This window comes from Carcharodon carcharias (assembly GCF_017639515.1).
Source record: "Carcharodon carcharias isolate sCarCar2 chromosome 27 unlocalized genomic scaffold, sCarCar2.pri SUPER_27_unloc_7, whole genome shotgun sequence".
Taxonomy (NCBI): domain Eukaryota; kingdom Metazoa; phylum Chordata; class Chondrichthyes; order Lamniformes; family Lamnidae; genus Carcharodon; species Carcharodon carcharias.
The window spans coordinates 469,477-492,013 of NW_024470651.1; positions in this window are offsets into that span (position 1 = coordinate 469,477).

Sequence of the window (22,537 nt, forward strand, 5' to 3'; positions counted from 1 at the left end):
GAGAGACTGGAGAAGCTGGGATTGTTCTCTTTAGAGCGGAGAAGGTTAAGGAGTGATTTAATAGAGATGCAGAGATTTTTGAGGAGTTTTCATCTACACAGGGAGAAATTGTTTTCATTGGCAGGATGGTTGGTAACCACAGAACACAGCTTTAAAACAATTGGCAAAGAATCCAGGATGGAGATGAGGAGGAATTATTTTACTCAGTGAGTTCTGATGATGTGGAACACATTGTCTGAAAGTGGTGGAAGCAAATCCACAAGTAACTTTCCAAAGTGATTTGGACTGATTGATCTTGACGTGTGGGGTCCATGTGTTCACAGAGAGAACTCGGCTGCCATGGCAACACACACTCCCTTTGTTGGTTCAGGGGCTTTAGTGTAGCTTTCCGCTATTAAACTATCATTCATTGTACATTAGGCCAAACCTACAATCTTGTCTCTTCATAATTCCAGTGAAGAGGAGAATCTGTGGATGGATGGATCACTTCAAGAATGTCTTTGCTGTCTGATGTAATTATTTTCCCCTCAAAAACCATTTATATACCTTATTTCTTGGGGACATGACAATCAGTTATTCAATTAACAAGGGACAGATATTCAAGGTAACCCCTCCTATTTCCATCAAAAGCCCATTAAGTCATTTTGTGTCTCATCACTTGCTGGGACATCCTGCTTAATCTTTACTCAGACAGTTGGTTTACATATGGGTCATGAGATCCCCTCACCCTGTCAAGCTTTCTTGTTTTAGGGTCTGTGCCAGAGACATATCCTTGGTAGAGAAACAGGCCTCACTATCCTGTGTTTCTCAACCCAGGAAGCTTTCTTCCTTGAGACAGAGAGAGAGAGAGCTATTCAATACATTCCTGAAGATTTTATAAGGTTGTTAGTGATCAGCCCCCTTGAGAAGGGAATATCCTTGTTGATTTCTCACAACTGATTTCTGAATAACCTCCCTATTTCTAAGCTATGAGATTGTTTTCCTAATTTCTTCATGACAAACCGTAGATAACATACTAAAGCTACTAGAATAATCAGAATCAGCAACACAGACCCTTGAGCTGCCACCAAGAATAAATATCAAAACTTTTCCACTAAAATGTGATAACTATCGACTTAGATTCATCCTCCCCATCTGCTGATCATCTCACACAATCTAAATCATTGACATGTGGTAAATACATCTGGATCAAACAAAAGTTCATGCACAGACTTTAAAGATTCTCCAGCTCTCTGCTCACCTGCATCCACCTTGTGGATATTTTCTAACTGATTCTGGACCTTCTTCAACTTAATTTGTCATTTCTGACCCTCTTTAGAAATTGTATTGAGGATATACTCGTAATCCCGGTCACACTCTTCACCAATCCCCAGGATATCTCTCACCCCCGGCTTGCATGTTTTCTCTGTGAGACTGTCAGTCACTCCCTGTAATGTGTCAATGCCATTGTATACTCCTGGTTTCACTTAGGAACTTCTCCATTCATGTTCAACTAAGACTGTTGCTTCTCAAGCCTATGATCTCAACTCCTGTGATCCCACTCCTAACACCACTTATAAGATCTAGGTTCGGGAACCACAGATTACCCGAAAAGAGGATCGAGTTCAGAAGTGATTTTAAAGTAGTTTATTGAGAAGCAACAGTTTAAATATGATGTGTAAGCTAAATTGACAGGAAAACACACGACCGGTGACAGGTGAGAACGGTTTACCGGTCCGGAGGACAAACGGATGGATGATGCAGAGTGAGTGCTGGTCTCTGTAGCTGGTGGTGACAGTCTCCTCTGAACGGTTAACTGGTGTGAGCCAGAGTGTGCGTGTTGGGCTGAAGCCAGTATGGATCACGTCAATATCTCTGTGCTCTCGAGAGCCTGTTTTAACCTTGACACAGGCAGTTGGCTTACGGATGGGTCATGAGATCCAAATGTATCAGGGTTAGAAATGTCTTGTTTCAGGACCTGTGTTAGAGACATGTCCTTGAAAGAGATAACAGGCCTGCCCTGTGTTTGTCAGCCAGCAAGCTGCTATGGACCTGGCTTCACAAGAAAGAGACCGAGCGATTCTTATAATATTCCACAAATTGTCTCAGGTTATTAAGCAGTGATTTCTTACAGTCCGTTACTTGGATTGAACTTGTCGCCGTTCCCGTGCTGAGGGGATTTCTGTACCACACCCTCAATTACTGACACTCCAATAATGCAGCACACCCTCAATTACTGACACTCCAATAGTGCGGCACATCCGCAATTACTGACACTCAAATAATGCAGCACACCCTCAATTACTGACACCCCAATAGTGCAGCACACCCTCAATTACTGACACTCCAATAGTGCAGCACACCCTCAATTACTGACACTCCAATAGTGCAGCACACCTTCAATTACTGACCTTCCAATAGTGCATCACACCCTTAAATACTGACACACCAAAAGTGCAGCACATCCTCAATTACTGACACTCCAATAGTACAGCAAACCATCAATTACTGACAATCTAATAGAGCAGCATGCCCTCAAATACTGACCCTACAATATTGCAACACAACCTCAATTACTGACACTCCAATAGTGCAGCACACCCTCAATTACTGACTTTCCAACAGTGTAGCACACCCTCAATTACTGACACTCCAATAATGCAGCACACCCTCAATTACTGATCCTCCAATAGTGCAGCACAACCTCAATTACTGACCTTCGAATAGTGCAGTACACCCTCAATTACTGACACACCAATAGTGCAGCTCACCCTCAATTACTGACACTCAAATAGTGCAGCACACCCTCAATTTCTCACCCTCCAATAGTACAACAAACCCTCCATTACTGACAATCTAATTGAGCAGCACACCACTAAATACGATATTGAAGCACAACCTCAATTACTGACACTCCCATAGAGCAGCCAACACTGAATTACTGACCCTCACAGAGTGCAGCACACCATCAATTATTGACACTCCAATAGTTCAGCACACCCTCAATTATTGACACTCCAATAGTTCAGCACACCCTCAATTACTGAAACCCCAATAAGTCAGCACAACCTCAGTTACTGACACTCCAACAGAGCAGCACACTGTCTATTACTGACACTCCAATAGTCCAGCACACCCTCAATTACTGACACTCCAATATGGCAGCACACACTCAATTTCTAACCCTAAAATAGTGCAGCACAATCTCAATTACTGACACTCCAAGAATGAAGCAAACCCTGAATTACTGACACTCCAACAGAGCAGCACACCCTCAATTACTGACACTCCAGTAGAGCAGCACATTCTCAATTACTGACACTCAAATAGTGCAGCACAATCTCAACTACTGACACTCCAATAGTGCAGCTCACCATCAATAAATGACGCTGCAACAATGCAGCAAACACTGAATTACTGACCCTCATAGAGAGCAGCACACCCTTAATTACTGACAGTCCAATAGGCAGCACACGCTCAATTACTGACACTCCAATATTGCAGCATAGCCTTAAGTACTGACGCGCCAATAGTGCAACACACATGAAATAACTGACACTCCAATATTGCAGCATAACCTCAATTACTGACACTCCAATAGTGCAGCACACCCTCAATTACTGACACTCCAATAATGCAGCACCTCCCCAATTACGGACTCTCAAATAGTGCAGAACGCCCTCAATTACTGACACTCCAATAATGCAGCACATCCTCAATTACTGACCCTCAAATAGCACGGCACACCCTCAATTACTGACTCTCAAATAGGTCAGCACACCCTCAGTTACTGACACTCCAACAGAGCAGCACACGGTCAATTACTGACACACCAATAGTGCAGCACACTGTCTATTACTGACACTCCAATAGTGCAGCACACCCTCAATTACTGACACTCCAACAGAGCAGCACACCCTCAATTACTGACACTCCAACAGAGCAGCACACCCTCAATTGCTGACACCCCAATAGTGCAGCACACCCTCAATTACTGACACTCCAGTAAAGCAGCATATCCTCAATTACCGACACTCAAATAGAGCAGCACATCTTCAATTACTGACACTCAAATAGTGCAGCACAATCTCAACTACTGACAATCCAATAGTGCAGCTCACCATCAATAACTGACGCTCCAGCAATGCAGCAAACACTGAATTACTGACCCTCATAGAGAGCAGCACACCCTTAATTACTGACAGTCCAATAATGCAGCACCTCCCCAATTACTGACTCTCAAATAGTGCAGCACAGCCTCAGTTACTGACACTCCAACAAGTGCAGCACATCCTCAATTACTGACACTCCAATAGTGCAGCACACCCTCAATTACTGACCCTCAAATAGTGCAGCACACCGTCAATTAATGACACTCCAACAGAGCAGCAGACCCTCAATTACTGACATAATAGAGCAGCACACCCTCAATTATGGCACTCCAGTAGTGCAGCACACCCTCAATTACTGACACTCCAATAGCGCAACAGACCGTCAATTACTGACACTCCAATAGTGCAGCACACCCTCAATTTCTAACTCTCAAATAGTGCAGCACAATATCAATTACTGACACTCCAATAGTGCAGCACACCCTCAATTACTGACACTCCAACAGAGCAGCACACCCTCAATTGCTGACAGTCCAATAGTGCTGCACACCCTCAATTACTGACCCTGCAATAGTGCAGCACACCCCCAATTACAGACACTCCAATAGGGCAGCACACCATCAATTACTGACACACCAATAGTGCATCACACCCTCAATTTCTGACCCTCAAATAGTGCAGCACAATCTCAATTACTGACACTCCAATAGGGCAGCACACCCTCAGTTACTGACACTCCAATAGTGCAGCACACCCTCATTTACTGACCCTCAGATACAGCAGCACACCCTCAATTACCGACACTCAAATAGAGCAGCACATCCTCAATTACTGACACTCAAATAGTGCAGCTCACCATCAATAACTGACACTCTAATAATGCAGCAAACACAGAATTACTGACCCTCATAAAGTGCAGCACACGCACAATTACTGACACCCCAATATTGCAGCATAACCTCAAGTACTGACACTCCAATAGTGCAACACACACGAAATTACTGACACTCCATTAGTGCAGCAAACCCTCAATTACTGACGCTCCAATAGTGCAACACATCCTCAATTACTGAAACATCAATAATGCAGCACACCCTCAGTTACTGACACTCATACAGAGCAGCACATGGTCAATTACTGACACACCAATAGTGCAGCACACCGTCTATTAATGACACTCCAATAGTGCAGCACACCTTCAATTACTGACACTCCAAAAGAGCAGCACACCCTCAATTGCTGACAGTCCAATAGTGCTGCACACCCTCAATTACTGACACTCCAATAGTACAGCACACCCCAAATTACTGACTCTCCAATAGGGCAGCACACCATCAATTACTGACACTCCAATACTGCTGCACACCCTCAACTACTGACCCTGCAATAGTGCAGCACACCCTCAATTACTGACACACCAATACTGCATCACACCCTCAGTTTCTGACCCTCAAATAGTGCAGCACAATCTCAATTACTGACACTCCAATAGGGCAGCACACCCTCAGTTACTGACACTCCAATAGTGCAGCACACCCTCAATTTCTAACTCTCACATAGTGCAGCACAATATCAATTACTGACACTCCAATAGTGCAGCACACCCTCAATTACTGACACTCCAACAGAGCAGCACACCCTCAATTACTGACACTCCAACAGAGCAGCACACCCTCAATTGCTGACACCCCAATAATGCAGCACACCCTCAATTACTGACACTCCAGTAAAGCAGCATATCCTCAATTACCGACACTCAAATAGAGCAGCACATCTTCAATTACTGACACTCAAATAGTGCAGCACAATCTCAACTACTGACACTCCAATAGTGCAGCTCACCATCAATAACTGACGCTCCAGCAATGCAGCAAACACTGAATTACTGACCCTCATAGAGAGCAGCACACCCTTAATTACTGACAGTCCAATAGGCAGCACACGCTCAATTACTGAGCCTGCAATATTGCAGCACACCTCAATTACTGATACACCAATAGTGCAGCACACCCTAAATTTCTGACCCTCAAATAGTGCAGCACAATCTCAATTACTGACACTCCAATAGGGCAGCACACCCTCAGTTACTGACACTCCAATAGTGCAGCACACCCTCAATTACTGACCCTGCAATAGTGCAGCACACCTCAATTACTGATACACCAATAGTGCATCACACCCTCAATTTCTGACCCTCAAATAGTGCAGCACAATCTCAATTACTGACACTCCAATAGGGCAGCACACCCTCAGTTACTTACACTCCAATAGTGCAGCACACCCTCAATTACTGACCCTTAAATACAGCAGCACACCCTCAATTACCGACACTCAAATAGAGCAGCATATCCTCAATTACTGACACTCAAATAGTGCAGCACAATCTCAACTACTGACACTCCAATAGTGCAGCTCACCATCAATAACTGACACTCTAATAATGCAGCAAACACTGAAATACTGACCCTCATAAAGTGCAGCACACGCACAATTACTGACACTCCAATATTGCAGCATAACCTCAAGTACTGACACTCCAATAGTGCAACACACACGAAATTACAGACACTCAATTAGTGCAGCACACCCTCAATTACTGACGCTCCAATAGTGCAGCACACCCTCAATTACTGACGCTCCAATAGTGCAGCACACGCTCAATTACTGAAACACCAATAATGCAGCACACCCTCAGTTAATGACACTGCAAGTGTGCAGCACACCCTCAATTACTGAAACACCAATAATGCAGCACACCCTCAGTTACTGACACTCCAAGAGTGCAGCACACCCTCAATTACTGACCCTGCAATAATGCAGCTCACCCCCAATTACTCGCACTCCAATAGGGCAGCACACCATCAATTACTGACACTCCAAAACTGCTGCACACCCTCAATTACTGACCCTGCAATAGTGCAGCACACCCTCAATTAATGACACACCAATAGTGCATCACACCCTCAATTTCTGACCCTCAAATAGTGCAGCACAATCTCAATTACTGACACTCCAAGAATGAAGCAAACCCTGAATTACTGACACTCCAACAGTGCAGCACACCCTCAATTACTGACCCACTAATAGTGCAGCTCACCATCAATAATTGACACTCTAACAATGCAGCAAAAATTACTGACCCTCATAGAGTGCAGCACACGCACACTTACTGACACTCCAATATTGCAGCATAACCTCAAGTACTGACACTCCAATAGTGCAACACACACAAAATTACTGACATTCCAATAGTGCAGCACATCCCAATTACTGACAATCCAAAAGAGCAGCACACCCTCAGTTACAGACACTCCATCAGAGCACCACACCCTCAATTACTGACAGTCCTACAGAGCAGCACACCCTCAATTTCTGACCCTCAAATAGTGCAGCACAATATCAATTACTGACACTCCAATAGTGCAGCACACCCTCAATTACTGACACTCCAATAGTGCAGCACCCCCTCAATTTCTGAACCTCAAATAGTGCAGCACAATCTCAATTACTGACACTCCAATAGTGCAGCACACCCCCAATTTCTGACCCTCAAATAGTGCAGCACAATCTCAATTACTGACACTCCAAGAATGAAGCAAACCCTGAATTACTGACACTCCAACAGTGCAGCACACCCTCAATTACTGACCCTCTAATAGTGTAGCACACCCTCAATTACTGACCCACTAATAGTGCAGCTCACCATCAATAACTGACACTCTAACAATGCAGCAAAAATTACTGACCCTCATAGCGTGCAGCACACCCTCAATTACTGACACTCCAATAATGCAGCACACCCTCAATTACTGACACTCCAATAGTGCCACATAACCTCAATTACTGACATGCCAAAAATGCAGCACACACAAAATTACTGACACACCAAAAATCCAGCAATCCCTCAATTACAAACACTCCAATAGTGCAGCACACCCTCAATTACTGACACTCCAATAGTGCAGCACATCCTCAATTACTGACTCTCAAATAGTGCAGCAAAAACTCAATTACTGACACACCAAGAATGCAGCACCTCGTCAATTACTGACACTCCAACAGTGTAGCAAACCATCAATTACTGACCCTCAAATAGTGCAGCACCACCTCAATTATTGTCACTTCAATAGAACAGCACACCCTCAATTACTGACCCTCAAATAGTGCAGCACACCCTCAATTACTGACACTCCATTAGTGCAGCACACCCACAATTACTGACACTCAAATAGTGCAGCACACCCACAATTACTTACACCCCAATAGTGCAGCACACCCTCAAATACTGGCACTCCTGTAGTGCAGCACACCCTCATTTACTGACGCTCCATTAGTGCAGCCAACATTGAATTACTGACCCTCAAAGAGTGCAGCACACCCTCAATTACTGACACTCCAATAATGCAGCACACCCTCAATTACTGAAACGCCAAAAATGCAGCACACACAAAATTACTGACACTCCAAAAATCCAGCAATCCCTCCATTACAAACACTCCAATAGTGCAGCACACCCTCAATTACTGACACTCCAATAGCGCAGCACATCCTCAATTACTGACACTCCAATAGTTCAGCACACCTCAATTACCTGACACTTCAATAGTGCAGCAACATCCTCAGATTACTGACACCTCCAATAGTGCAGCACACCCTCAATTACTGACACTACCAATAGTGCAGCAAACCCTCAATTACTGACCCCTCAATAGTCCAGCACACCCGCAATTACTGACACTCCAATAGTGCAGCACACACTCAATTTCTGGACCCTCAACTACGTGCAGCACAATCCCTCAATTACTGACACTTCCATAGGGCAGCAAATCCTCAATTACTGACAATCCAATAGTGCAGCAAACCCGCAATTTCTGACCCTCAAATACTGCAGTACAATCTCAATTACTGACACTCCAAGAATGAAGCAAACCCTCAATTACTGACCCAGCAATAGTGCAGCACACCCTCAATAACTGACACTCCAACAGAGGAGCACATCCTCAATTACTGATGCTTCAGTAGAGCAGCAGACCCTCAATTACTGACATTCCAATAGTGCAGCATACCCTCAATTACTGACCCTCAAATAGTGCAGCAAAAACTCAATTACTGACACTCCAATAGTGCAGCACATCCTCAATTACTGACACTCAAATAGTGCAGCACAATCTCAATTACTGACACTCCAATAGTGCAGCTCACCATCAATAATTGACACTAACAATGCAGCAAACATTGAATTACTGACCGTACTAGAGTGCAGCACACCCTCAATTACAGACCCTGCTTTAGTGCAGCACACCCTCAATTACTGACATCCAATAGTGCAGCACACCCTCAATTACTGACACTCTAATAGTGCAGCACAACCTCAATTACTGACACTCCAATAGTGCAGTAAAACCTCAATTACTGACACTCCAATAGTGCAGCAAAACCTCAATTACTGACACTCCAATAGTGCAGCACATCCTCAATTACTGACACTCAAATAGTGTAGCACAATCTCAACTACTGACACTCCAATAGTGCAGCTCACCATCAATAACTGACACTCTAACAATGCAGCAAACATTGAATTACTGACCCTCATAGAGTGCAGCACACCCTCAATTACTGACCCTGCAATAGTGCAGCACACCCTCAATTACTGAAACTCGAATAGTGCAACACACCCTCAATTACTGACCCTGCAATAGTGCAGCACACCCTCAATTACTGACACCCCAATAGTGCAGCACACCGTCAATTACTGACACTCCAATAGTGCAGCACACCCTCAATTACTGACACTCCAATAGTGCAGCACACCCTCAATTACTGACACTCCAATAGTGCAGCACACCCTCAATTACTGACACTCCAATAGTGCACCCACACTCAATTACTAACCCTCTATAGTGCAGCACACCCTCAATTACTGACACTCAACAGCACAGCAGACACTCAATTACTGACACTCCAATAGTGCAGCACACCCTCAATTACTGACACAGACATAGTGCAGCACACCCTCAATTACTGACACTCGAAAAGTACAGCACACCCTCAATTACTGACACTCAAATAGTGCAGCACACCCTCAATTACTGACACTCCTAGAGTGCAGCACACACTCAATTACTGATACTCCAAAAGTGCAGCACACTCTCAATTAGTTACACTCCATTACTGCAGCACACCCTCATTTAATGACACTCCAATAGTGCAGCATAACCTCAATTACTGACACTCCAATAGTTCTCCGCACCCTAAGTTACAGTCACTCCAATAGAGCAGCACACCCTCAAATACTGACACACAAATACTGCGGCACACCCTCAATTGCTCAAACTCCAATGTTGCAGCTCACCTTCAATTGCTGACACTCAAAAGGTGCAGCACACGCTCAATTACTGACACTCCAATAGTGCAGCACACCCTCAATTACTGACACTCCAATAGTGCAGCACACCCTCAATTACTGACACTCCAATAGTGCAGCACACGCTCAATTACTGACACTCCAATAGTGCAGCAGACCCTCAACTACTGACACTCCAATAGTGCAGCACACCCTCAATGACTGACACTCCAATAGTGCAGCACACCCTTCATTACTGACACTCCAATAGTGCAGCACACCCTCAATGACTGGACACTCAATAGAGCAGCACACCCTCAATTACTGACACACCAATAGTGCAGCACACCCTCAATTACTGACACTCCAATAGTGCAGCACACCCTCAATTACTGACACTCCAATAGTGCAGAACACACTCAATTACTGACACTCCAGTGGTGCAACACACCCTCAATTACTGACCCTGCAATAGTGCAGCACACCCTCAATTACTGACACTCCAATAGTGCAGCATACCAATTACTGACACTCCAATAGTGCAGAACACCCTCAATTACTGACACTCCAATAGTGCAGCACACCCTCAATTACTGACACTCCAATAGTGCAGCACACCCTCAATTACTGACACTCCAATATTGTAGCACACCCTCAATTACTGACACTCCAATATTGCAGCACACCCTCAATTACTGACACTCCAATATTGCAGCACACCCTCAATTACTGACACTCCAATAATGCAGCACACCCTCAATTACTGACACTGCAATAGTGCAGCAGACCCTCAATTACTGACACTCCAATAGTGTAGCAAACCCTCAATTACTGACACTCCAGTAGTGCAGCAAACCCTCAATTACTGACAATCCGATAGTGCAGTGCATCCTCAATTTCTGACACTCCAATAGTGCAGCACACCCTCAATTACTGACATGCCAAAAATGCAGCACACACAAAATTACTGACACTCCAAAATTCCAGCAATGCCTCAATTACAAACACTCCAATATTGCAGCATAACCTCAATTACTGACACTCAAATAGTGCAGCACAATCACAACTACTGACACTCCAATAGTGCAGCTCACCATCAATAACTGACACTCCAATAATGCAGCACAATCACAACTAATGACAGTCCAATAGTGCAGCTCACCATCAATAACTGACACTCCAATAGTGCAGCAAACAGTGAATTACTGATCCTCAAAGAGTGCCACACACCCTCAATTACTGACACTCCAAAAATGCAGCACAGCCTCAATTACTGACACTCCAACTGAGCAGAAGACCCTCAATTACTGAAACCCCAATAGTGCAGCACACCCTCAGTTACTGACACTCCAACAGAGCAGGACACGGTCAATTACTGACACACCAATAGTGCAGCACACAATATATTACTGACACTCCAACAGAGCAGCACAACCTCAATTACTGACACTCCAATAGTGCAGCAACACCTCAATTATTTTCACTCCAATAGTGCAGCACTATCTCAATTAGACACTCCAATAGTGCAGCACACCCTCAATAACTGACAATACAATAGTGCAGCACACTCTCAATTACAGACACTCCTATGGTACAGCACACCCTCAATTACTGACACTCCAATAGTGCAGCACATCCTCAATGACTGACACACCAATAGTGCAGCACACCCTCAATTACTGACACTCCAATAGTGCAGCACACCCTCAATTACAGACACTCCAATAGTGCAGCACACCCTCAATTACTGACAATCTAACAAAGCATGACACCCTCACATCTGACCCGCGATTAGAGTAGCACACCCTCAATTACTTACCTCCAATAATGCAGCACACCCTCAATTTCAAACTGTTCAATAGTGCAGGAAATACTCAATTACCGACAATCAAATAGTGCAGCACACCCTCAATTACTGACACTCCAATAGTGCCGCACACCCTCAATTACTGGCCCTGCAATAGTGCAGCACACCCTCAATTACTGACACACCAATATTGCAGCACACCCTCAATTACTGACCCTCCAAAATTGCAGCACACCCTCAATTACTGCCATTCCAATAGTGCAGCACACCCTCAATTACTGAAACTCCAATAGTGCAGCACACCCCCAATTACAGACACTCCAATGGTGCAGCACACCCTCAATTACTGACACACCAATGATGCAGCACATCCTCAATTATTGACACTCCAATGGTGCAGCAAACCCGCAATTACTGACCCTCCAATAGTGTATCACACACTGAATTACCGACATTCCAATAGGGCAGTACACCCTCAATTACTGACACTCCAATAGTGCAGCACACCCTCAATTACTTACCTCCAATATTGCAGCACACCCTCAATTTCAAACTGTTCAATAGTGCAGGAAATACTCAATTACCGACAATCAAATAGTGCAGCACACCCTCAATTACTGACACTCCAATAGTGCAGCACACCCTCAATTACTGAAACTCCAATATTGCCGCACACCTTCAATTACTGGCCCCGCAATAGTGCAGCACACCCTCAAATACTGACACTCCAATAGTGCAGCACACCCTCAATTACTGACCCACCAATAGTGCTTCGCACCCTCAATTACTGACACACCAATATTGCAGCACACCCTCAATTATTGACCCTCCAAAATTGCAGCACACCCTCAATGACTGACACTCCAATGGTGCAGCACACCCTCAATTACTGACACTCCAATAGTGCAGCACACGCTCAATTACTGACACTCCAATAATGCAGCACACCCTCAATTACTGACACTCCAATAGTGCTGCACACCCTCAATTACTGGCCCTGCAATAGTGCAGCACACGCTCAATTACTGACACTACAATAGTGCAGCACAACCTCAATTACTGACACTCCAATAGTGCATCACACCCTCAATTACTGACAATCTAACAGTGCATGACACCCTCACTTACTGACCCGCATTAGGTAGCACACCCTCAATTACTTACCTCCAATATTGCAGCACACCCTCAATTTCCAACAGTTCAATAGTGCAGGAACACCTCAATACTGACACTCCAATAGTGCAGTGCACCCTCAATTATTGACGCTCTAATAGTGCAGCACACCCTCAATTATTTGCCCTCCAATAGTGCAGCACACCGTCAATTACAGACACTCCAAAAGTGCAGCACACCTCAATTACAGACACTCCAATAGTGCAGCACACCCTCAATTACTGACACTCAAATAGTGCAGCACACGCTCAATTACTGATACTCCAATAGTGCAGCACACCCTCAATTACTGACACTCCAATAGTGCAGCACACCCTCAATTACTGACACTCCAATAGTGCAGCACACCCTCAATTAGTGACACTCCAATAGTGCAGCACACCCTCAATTACTGACACTCCAATAGTGCAGCACATCCTCAATTACAGACACTCCAAAGGTGCAGCACACCCTCAATTACAGACACCCCAATAGTGCAGCACACCCTCAATTACTGACACACCAATAGTGCAGCACACCCTCAATTACTGACACTCCAATAGTGCAGCACACCCTCAATTACTGACACTCCAATAGTGCAACAACCCTCAATTACTGACAATCTAACAGTGCATGACACCCTCACATCTGACCCGCGATTAGAGTAGCACACCCTCAATTACTTACCTCCAATATTGCAGCACACCTTCAATTACCAACTGTTCAATAGTGCAGGAAATACTCAATTACCGACAATCAAATAGTGCAGCACACCCTCAATTACTGACACTCCAATAGTGCAGCACACCCTCAACTACTGACACTCCAATAGTGCAGCACACCCTCAATCACTGACACTCCAATAGTGCAGCACACCCTCAATTACTGACACTCCAATAGTGCAGCACACCCTCAATGACTGACACTCCAATAGTGCAGCACACCCTCAATTACTGACACTCCAATAGTGCAGCACACCCTCAATGACTGACACTCCAATAGTGCAGCACACCCTCAATTACTGACACTCCAATAGTGCAGCACACCCTCAATTACAGACACTCCAATGGTGCAGCACACCCTCAATTACAGACACTCCAATGGTGCAGCACACCCTCAATTACAGACACTCCAATGGTGCAGCACACCCTCAATTACTGACACACCAATGGTGCAGCACATCCTCAATTACTGACACTCCAATGGTGCAGCACACCCTCAATTACTGACCCTCCAATAGTGTATCACACACTGAATTACCGACATTCAAATAGTGCAGTACACCCTCAATTACTGACACTCCAATAGTGCAGCACACCCTCAATTACTGACACTCCAATAGTGCAGCACACCCTCAATTACTGACAATCCAACGGTGCATGACACCCTCAAATCTCACCCCCGATTAGAGTAGCACACCCTCAAATACTTACCTCCAATATTGCAGCACACCCTCAATTTCTAACTGTTCAATAGTGCAGGAAATACTCAATTACCGACAATCAAATAGTGCAGCACACCCTCAATTACTGACACTCCAATAGTGCTGCACACCCTCAATTACTGGCCCTGCAATAGTTCAGTATACACTCAATTACTGACCCTGCAATAGTGCAGCACACCCTCAATTACTGACACTCGAATACTGCAGCATACCCTCAATTACTGACACTCCAATAGAGCAGCACACGCTCAATTACTGACACTACATTAGTGCAGCACACCCTCAATTACTGACAATCTAACAGTGCATGACAACCTCACATCTGACCCGCGAGTCGAGTAGCACACCCTCAATTACTTATCTCTAATATTGCAGCACACCCTCAATTTCCAACTGTTCAATAGTGCAGGAAATACTCAATAACCGACAATCAAATAGTGCAGCACACCCTCAATTACTGACACTCCAATGGTGCAGCACACCCTCAATTACTGACACACCAATAGTGCAGCACACCCTCAATTACTGACACCCCAATAGTGCAGCACACCCTCAATTACTGACACTCCAATAGTGCAGCACACCCTCAATTACTGACACTCCAATAGTGCAGCACACCCTCAATTACTGACACTCCAATAGTGCAGCACACCCCTCAATTGCTGACACTCCAATGGTGCAGCACACCCTCAATTACTGACACTCCAATGTGCAGCACACCCTCAATTACTGACACCCAATAGTGCAGCACACCCTCAATTACTGACACTCCAATAGTGCAGCACACCCTCAATTACTGACACTCCAATAGTGCAGCACACCCTCAATTACTGACACACCAATAGTGCAGCACACCCTCAATACTGACACTCCAATAGTGCAGCACACCCTCAATTACTGACACTCCAATAGTGCAGCACACCCTCAATTACTGACACTCCAATAGTGCAGCACACCCTCAATTACCGACACTCAATAGTGCAGCGTACCCTCAATTACTGACCCTCCAAAATTGCAGCACACCCTCAATGACTGACACTCCAATGGTGCAGCACACCCTCAATTACTGACACTCCAATAGTGCAGCACACGCTCAATTACTGACACTCCAATAATGCAGCACACCCTCAATTACTGACACTCCAATAGTGCTGCACACCCTCAATTACTGGCCCTGCAATAGTGCAGCACACGCTCAATTACTGACACTACAATAGTGCAGCACAACCTCAATTACTGACACTCCAATAGTGCATCACACCCTCAATTACTGACAATCTAACAGTGCATGACACCCTCACATCTGACCCGCGATTAGAGTAGCACACCCTCAATTACTTACCTCCAATATTGCAGCACACCCTCAATTTCCAACTGTTCAATAGTGCAGGAAACACTCAATAACCGACAATCAAATAGTGCAGCACACCCTCAATTATTGACACTCCAATAGTGCTGCACACCCTCAATTACTGGCCCTGCAATAGTGCAGCACACCCTCAATTACTGACACTCCAATAGTGCAGCACACCCTCAATTACTGACACTCCAATAGTGCAGCACACCCTCAATTACTGACACTCCAATAGTGCAGCACACGCTCAATTACTCACACTGCAATAGTGCAGCACACCCTCAATTACTGACACACCAATAGTGCAGCACACCCTCAATTACTGACACTCCAATAGTGCAGCACACCCTCAATTACTGACACTCCAATAGTGCAGCACACCCTCAATTACTGACACTCCAATAGTGCAGCACACCCTCAATTACTGACACTCCAATAGTGCAGCACACCCTCAATTACAGACACCCCAATAGTGCAGCACACCCTCAATTACTGACACACCAATAGTGCAGCACACCCTCAATTACTGACACACCAATAGTGCAGCACACCCTCAATTACTGACACTCCAATAGTGCAGCACACCCTCAATTACTGACACTCCAATAGTGCAGCACACCCTCAATTACTGACAATCTAACAGTGCATGACACCCTCACATCTGACCCGCGATTAGAGTAGCACACCCTCAATTACTTACCTCCAATATTGCAGCACACCTTCAATTACCAACTGTTCAATAGTGCAGGAAATACTCAATTACCGACAATCAAATAGTGCAGCACACCCTCAATTACTGACACTCCAATAGTGCAGCACACCCTCAATTACTGACACTCCAATAGTGCAGCACACCCTCAATGACTGACACTCCAATAGTGCAGCACACCCTCAATTACTGACACTCCAATAGTGCAGCACACCCTCAATTACTGACACTCCAATAGTGCAGCACACCCTCAATTACTGACACTCCAATAGTGCAGCACACCCTCAATTACTGACACTCCAATAGTGCAGCACACCCTCAATTACTGACACTCCAATAGTGCAGCACACCCTCAATTACTGACACTGCAATAGGGCAGCACACCCTCAATTACTGACACTCCAATAGTGCAGCACACCCTCAATTACTGACACTCCAATGGTGCAGCACACCCTCAATTACTGACACACCAATGGTGCAGCACATCCTCAATTACTGACACTCCAATGGTGCAGCACACCCTCAATTACTGACCCTCCAATAGTGTATCACACACTGAATTACCGACATTCAAATAGTGCAGTACACCCTCAATTACTGACACTCCAATAGTGCAGCACACCCTCAATTACTGACACTCCAATAGTGCAGCACACCCTCAATTACTGACAATCCAACGGTGCATGACACCCTCACATCTCACCCCCGATTAGAGTAGCACACCCTCAAATACTTACCTCCAATATTGCAGCACACCCTCAATTTCTAACTGTTCAATAGTGCAGGAAATACTCAATTACCGACAATCAAATAGTGCAGCACACCCTCAATTACTGACACTCCAATAGTGCTGCACACCCTCAATTACTGGCCCTGCAATAGTTCAGTATACACTCAATTACTGACCCTGCAATAGTGCAGCACACCCTCAATTACTGACACTCGAATACTGCAGCATACCCTCAATTACTGACACTCCAATAGAGCAGCACACGCTCAATTACTGACACTACATTAGTGCAGCACACCCTCAATTACTGACAATCTAACAGTGCATGACAACCTCACATCTGACCCGCGAGTAGAGTAGCACACCCTCAATTACTTACCTCTAATATTGCAGCACACCCTCAATTTCCAACTGTTCAATAGTGCAGGAAATACTCAATAACCGACAATCAAATAGTGCAGCACACCCTCAATTACTGACACTCCAATGGTGCAGCACACCCTCAATTACTGACACACCAATAGTGCAGCACACCCTCAATTACTGACACTCCAATAGTGCAGCACACCCTCCATTACTGACACACCAACAGTGCAGCACACCCTCAATTACTGATCCTCCAATAGTGTATCACACACTGAATTACCGACATTCCAATAGGGCAGTACACCCTCAATTACTGACACTCCAATAGTGCAGCACACCCTCAATTACTTACCTCCAATATTGCAGCACACCCTCAATTTCAAACTGTTCAATAGTGCAGGAAATACTCAATTACCGACAATCAAATAGTGCAGCACACCCTCAATTACTGACACTCCAATAGTGCAGCACACCCTCAATTACTGAAACTCCAATATTGCCGCACACCTTCAATTACTGGCCCCGCAATAGTGCAGCACACCCTCAAATACTGACACTCCAATAGTGCAGCACACCCTCAATTACTGACCCACCAATAGTGCTTCGCACCCTCAATTACTGACACACCAAAATTGCAGCACACCCTCAATGACTGACACTCCAATGGTGCAGCACACCCTCAATTACTGACACTCCAATAGTGCAGCACACGCTCAATTACTGACACTCCAATAATGCAGCACACCCTCAATTACTGACACTCCAATAGTGCTGCACACCCTCAATTACTGGCCCTGCAATAGTGCAGCACACGCTCAATTACTGACACTACAATAGTGCAGCACAACCTCAATTACTGACACTCCAATAGTGCATCACACCCTCAATTACTGACAATCTAACAGTGCATGACACCCTCACATCTGACCCGCGATTAGAGTAGCACACCCTCAATTACTTACCTCCAATATTGCAGCACACCCTCAATTTCCAACTGTTCAATAGTGCAGGAAACACTCAATAACCGACAATCAAATAGTGCAGCACACCCTCAATTATTGACACTCCAATAGTGCTGCACACCCTCAATTACTGGCCCTGCAATAGTGCAGCACACCCTCAATTACTGACACTCCAATAGTGCAGCACACCCTCAATTACTGACACTCCAATAGTGCAGCACACCCTCAATTACTGACACTCCAATAGTGCAGCACACGCTCAATTACTGATACTGCAATAGTGCAGCACACCCTCAATTACTGACACACCAATAGTGCAGCACACCCTCAATTACTGACACTCCAATAGTGCAGCACACCCTCAATGAGTGACACACCAATAGTGCAGCACACCCTCAATTACTGACACTCCAATAGTGCAGCACACCCTCAATTACAGACACTCCAAAGGTGCAGCACACCCTCAATTACAGACACCCCAATAGTGCAGCACACCCTCAATTACTGACACACCAATAGTGCAGCACACCCTCAATTACTGACACACCAATGGTGCAGCACATCCTCAATTACTGACACTCCAATAGTGCAGCACACCCTCAATTACTGACACTCCAATAGTGCAACAAACCCTCAATTACTGACAATCTAACAGTGCATGACACCCTTACATCTGACCCGCGATTAGAGTAGCACACCCTCAATTACTTACCTCCAATATTGCAGCACACCTTCAATTACCAACTGTTCAATAGTGCAGGAAATACTCAATTACCGACAATCAAATAGTGCAGCACACCCTCAATTACTGACACTCCAATAGTGCAGCACACCCTCAACTACTGACACTCCAATAGTGCAGCACACCCTCAATGACTGACACTCCAATAGTGCAGCACACCCTCAATTACTGACACTCCAATAGTGCAGCACACCCTCAATGACTGACACTCCAATAGTGCAGCACACCCTCAATTACTGACACTCCAATAGTGCAGCACACCCTCAATGACTGACACTCCAATAGTGCAGCACACCCTCAATTACTGACACTCCAATAGTGCAGCACACCCTCAATTACAGACACTCCAATGGTGCAGCACACCCTCAATTACAGACACTCCAATGGTGCAGCACACCCTCAATTACAGACACTCCAATGGTGCAGCACACCCTCAATTACTGACACTCCAATGGTGCAGCACATCCTCAATTACTGACACTCCAATGGTGCAGCACACCCTCAATTACTGACCCTCCAATAGTGTATCACACACTGAATTACCGACATTCCAATAGTGCAGCACACCCTCAATTACTGACACTCCAATAGTGCAGCACACCCTCAATTACTGACACTCCAATAGTGCAGCACACCCTCAATTACTGACAATCCAATAGTGCAGCACACCCTCAATTTCTGACACTCCAATAGTGCAGCACACCTCAATTACTGACCCTCCAATAGTGCAGCACACCTCAATTACTGACACTCCAATAGTGCAGCACACCCTCAATTACTGACCCTCCAATAGTGCAGCACACCCTCAATTACTGACACTCCAATAGTGCAGCACACCCTCAATTACTGACCCTCCAATAGTGCAGCACACCCTCAATTACTGACCCTCCAATAGTGCAGCACACCTCAATTACTGACACTCCAATAGTGCAGCACACCCTCAATTACTGACACTCCAATAGTGCAGCACACCCTCAATTACTGACACTCCAATAGTGCAGCACAACCTCAATTACTGACACTCCAATAGTGCAGCACACCCTCAATTACTGACACTCCAATAGTGCAGCACACCCTCAATTACTGACACTCCAATAGTGCAGCACACCCTCAATTACTGACACTCCAATAGTGCAGGAAAACCTCAATCACTGACTATCAAATAGTGCAGCACACCCTCAATTACTGACACTCCAATAGTGCAGCACACCCTCAATTACTGACACACCAATAGTGCAGCACACCCTCAATTACTGACACTCCAATAGTGCAGCACACCCTCCATTACTGACACTCCAACAGTGCAGCACACCCTCAATTACTGATCCTCCAATAGTGTATCACACACTTAATTACCGACATTCTAATAGTGCAGCACACCCTCAAATACTGACACACCAATATTGCAGCACACCGTCAATTACTGACCCTCCAAATCTGCAGCACACCCTCAATTACTGACACTCCAATAGTGCAGCACACCCTCAATTACTGACACTCCAATAGAGCAGCACACCCTCAATTACTGACACTCCAATAGTGCAGCACACCCTCAATTACTGACACTCCAATAGTGCAGCACACCCTCAATTACTGACACTCCAATAGTGCAGCACACCCTCAATTACTGACACTCCAATAGTGCAGCACACCCTCAATTTCTGACCCTCAAATAGTGCAGCATAATCTCAATTACTGACACTACAATAGTGAAACACACCCACAATAACTGACATTCCAATACAGCAGCACACCCTCAATTAGTGACACTCCAATAGTGCAGCACACCCTCAATTACTGACACTCCAATATTGCAGCACACCCTCAATTACTGACACTCCAATAGTGCAGCACACCCTCAATTACTGACACTCCAATATTGCAGCACACCCTCAATTACTGACACTCCAATATTGCAGCACACCCTCAATTACTGACACTCCAAAAGTACAGCACACTCTCAATTACTGAAACTCCAATAGTGCAGCACAACCTCAATTACTGACACTCCAATAGTGTAGCACACCCTCAATTACTGACACTACAACAGGCAGCACACTCTCAATTACTGACACTGCAATGTTGCAGCACATCCTCAATTACTGACACTCCAATAGAGCAGCACACCCTCAATTACTGACACTTCAATAGAGCTGCTCACCATCAATAACTGACACTCTAACAATGCAGCAAACACTGAATTACTGACCCTCATAGAGTGCAGCACACGCACAATTACTGACACTCCAATATTGCAGAATAACCTCAAGTACTGACACTCCAATACTGCAACACACACAAAATTACTGACACTCCAATAGTGCAGCACACCCTCAATTACTGACCCTCCAATAGTGTAGCACACCTCAATCTCCCCTCGGACAGCCTCATTCTCCCCCTGGACACCCTCAGTCTCCACCTGGACACCCTCAGTCTCCCCCTGGACACCCTCAAACTCCCCCTCGGTCAACCCTCACACACCACTGGACAGCTTCTGTCAGAATCAAACATTGCATGGAACCATCGAAAAGTTACAGCACAGAAAGAGGCCATTCGGCCCATCTTGTCCATGCCAACCTGAGGACAACCAGGTGCCCTTTCTAATCCCACCTTCCTGCACCCAGCCCATAGCCCTGCAGCTTACAACATGAGGTGCAGATCCAGGTACTTATTAAACAAGTTTAACGTTTCTGCCTCTACCACCAAATTGGCAGCGAATTCCAGACACCCACTACCCTCTGTTTAAAAAAGTTCTTCCTCATGTCCCCCCTACACCTTCTGCCCCTTATCTTGAATCTATGCCCCCTGGTTCTAGAATTCTCCATCAAGGGAAACAA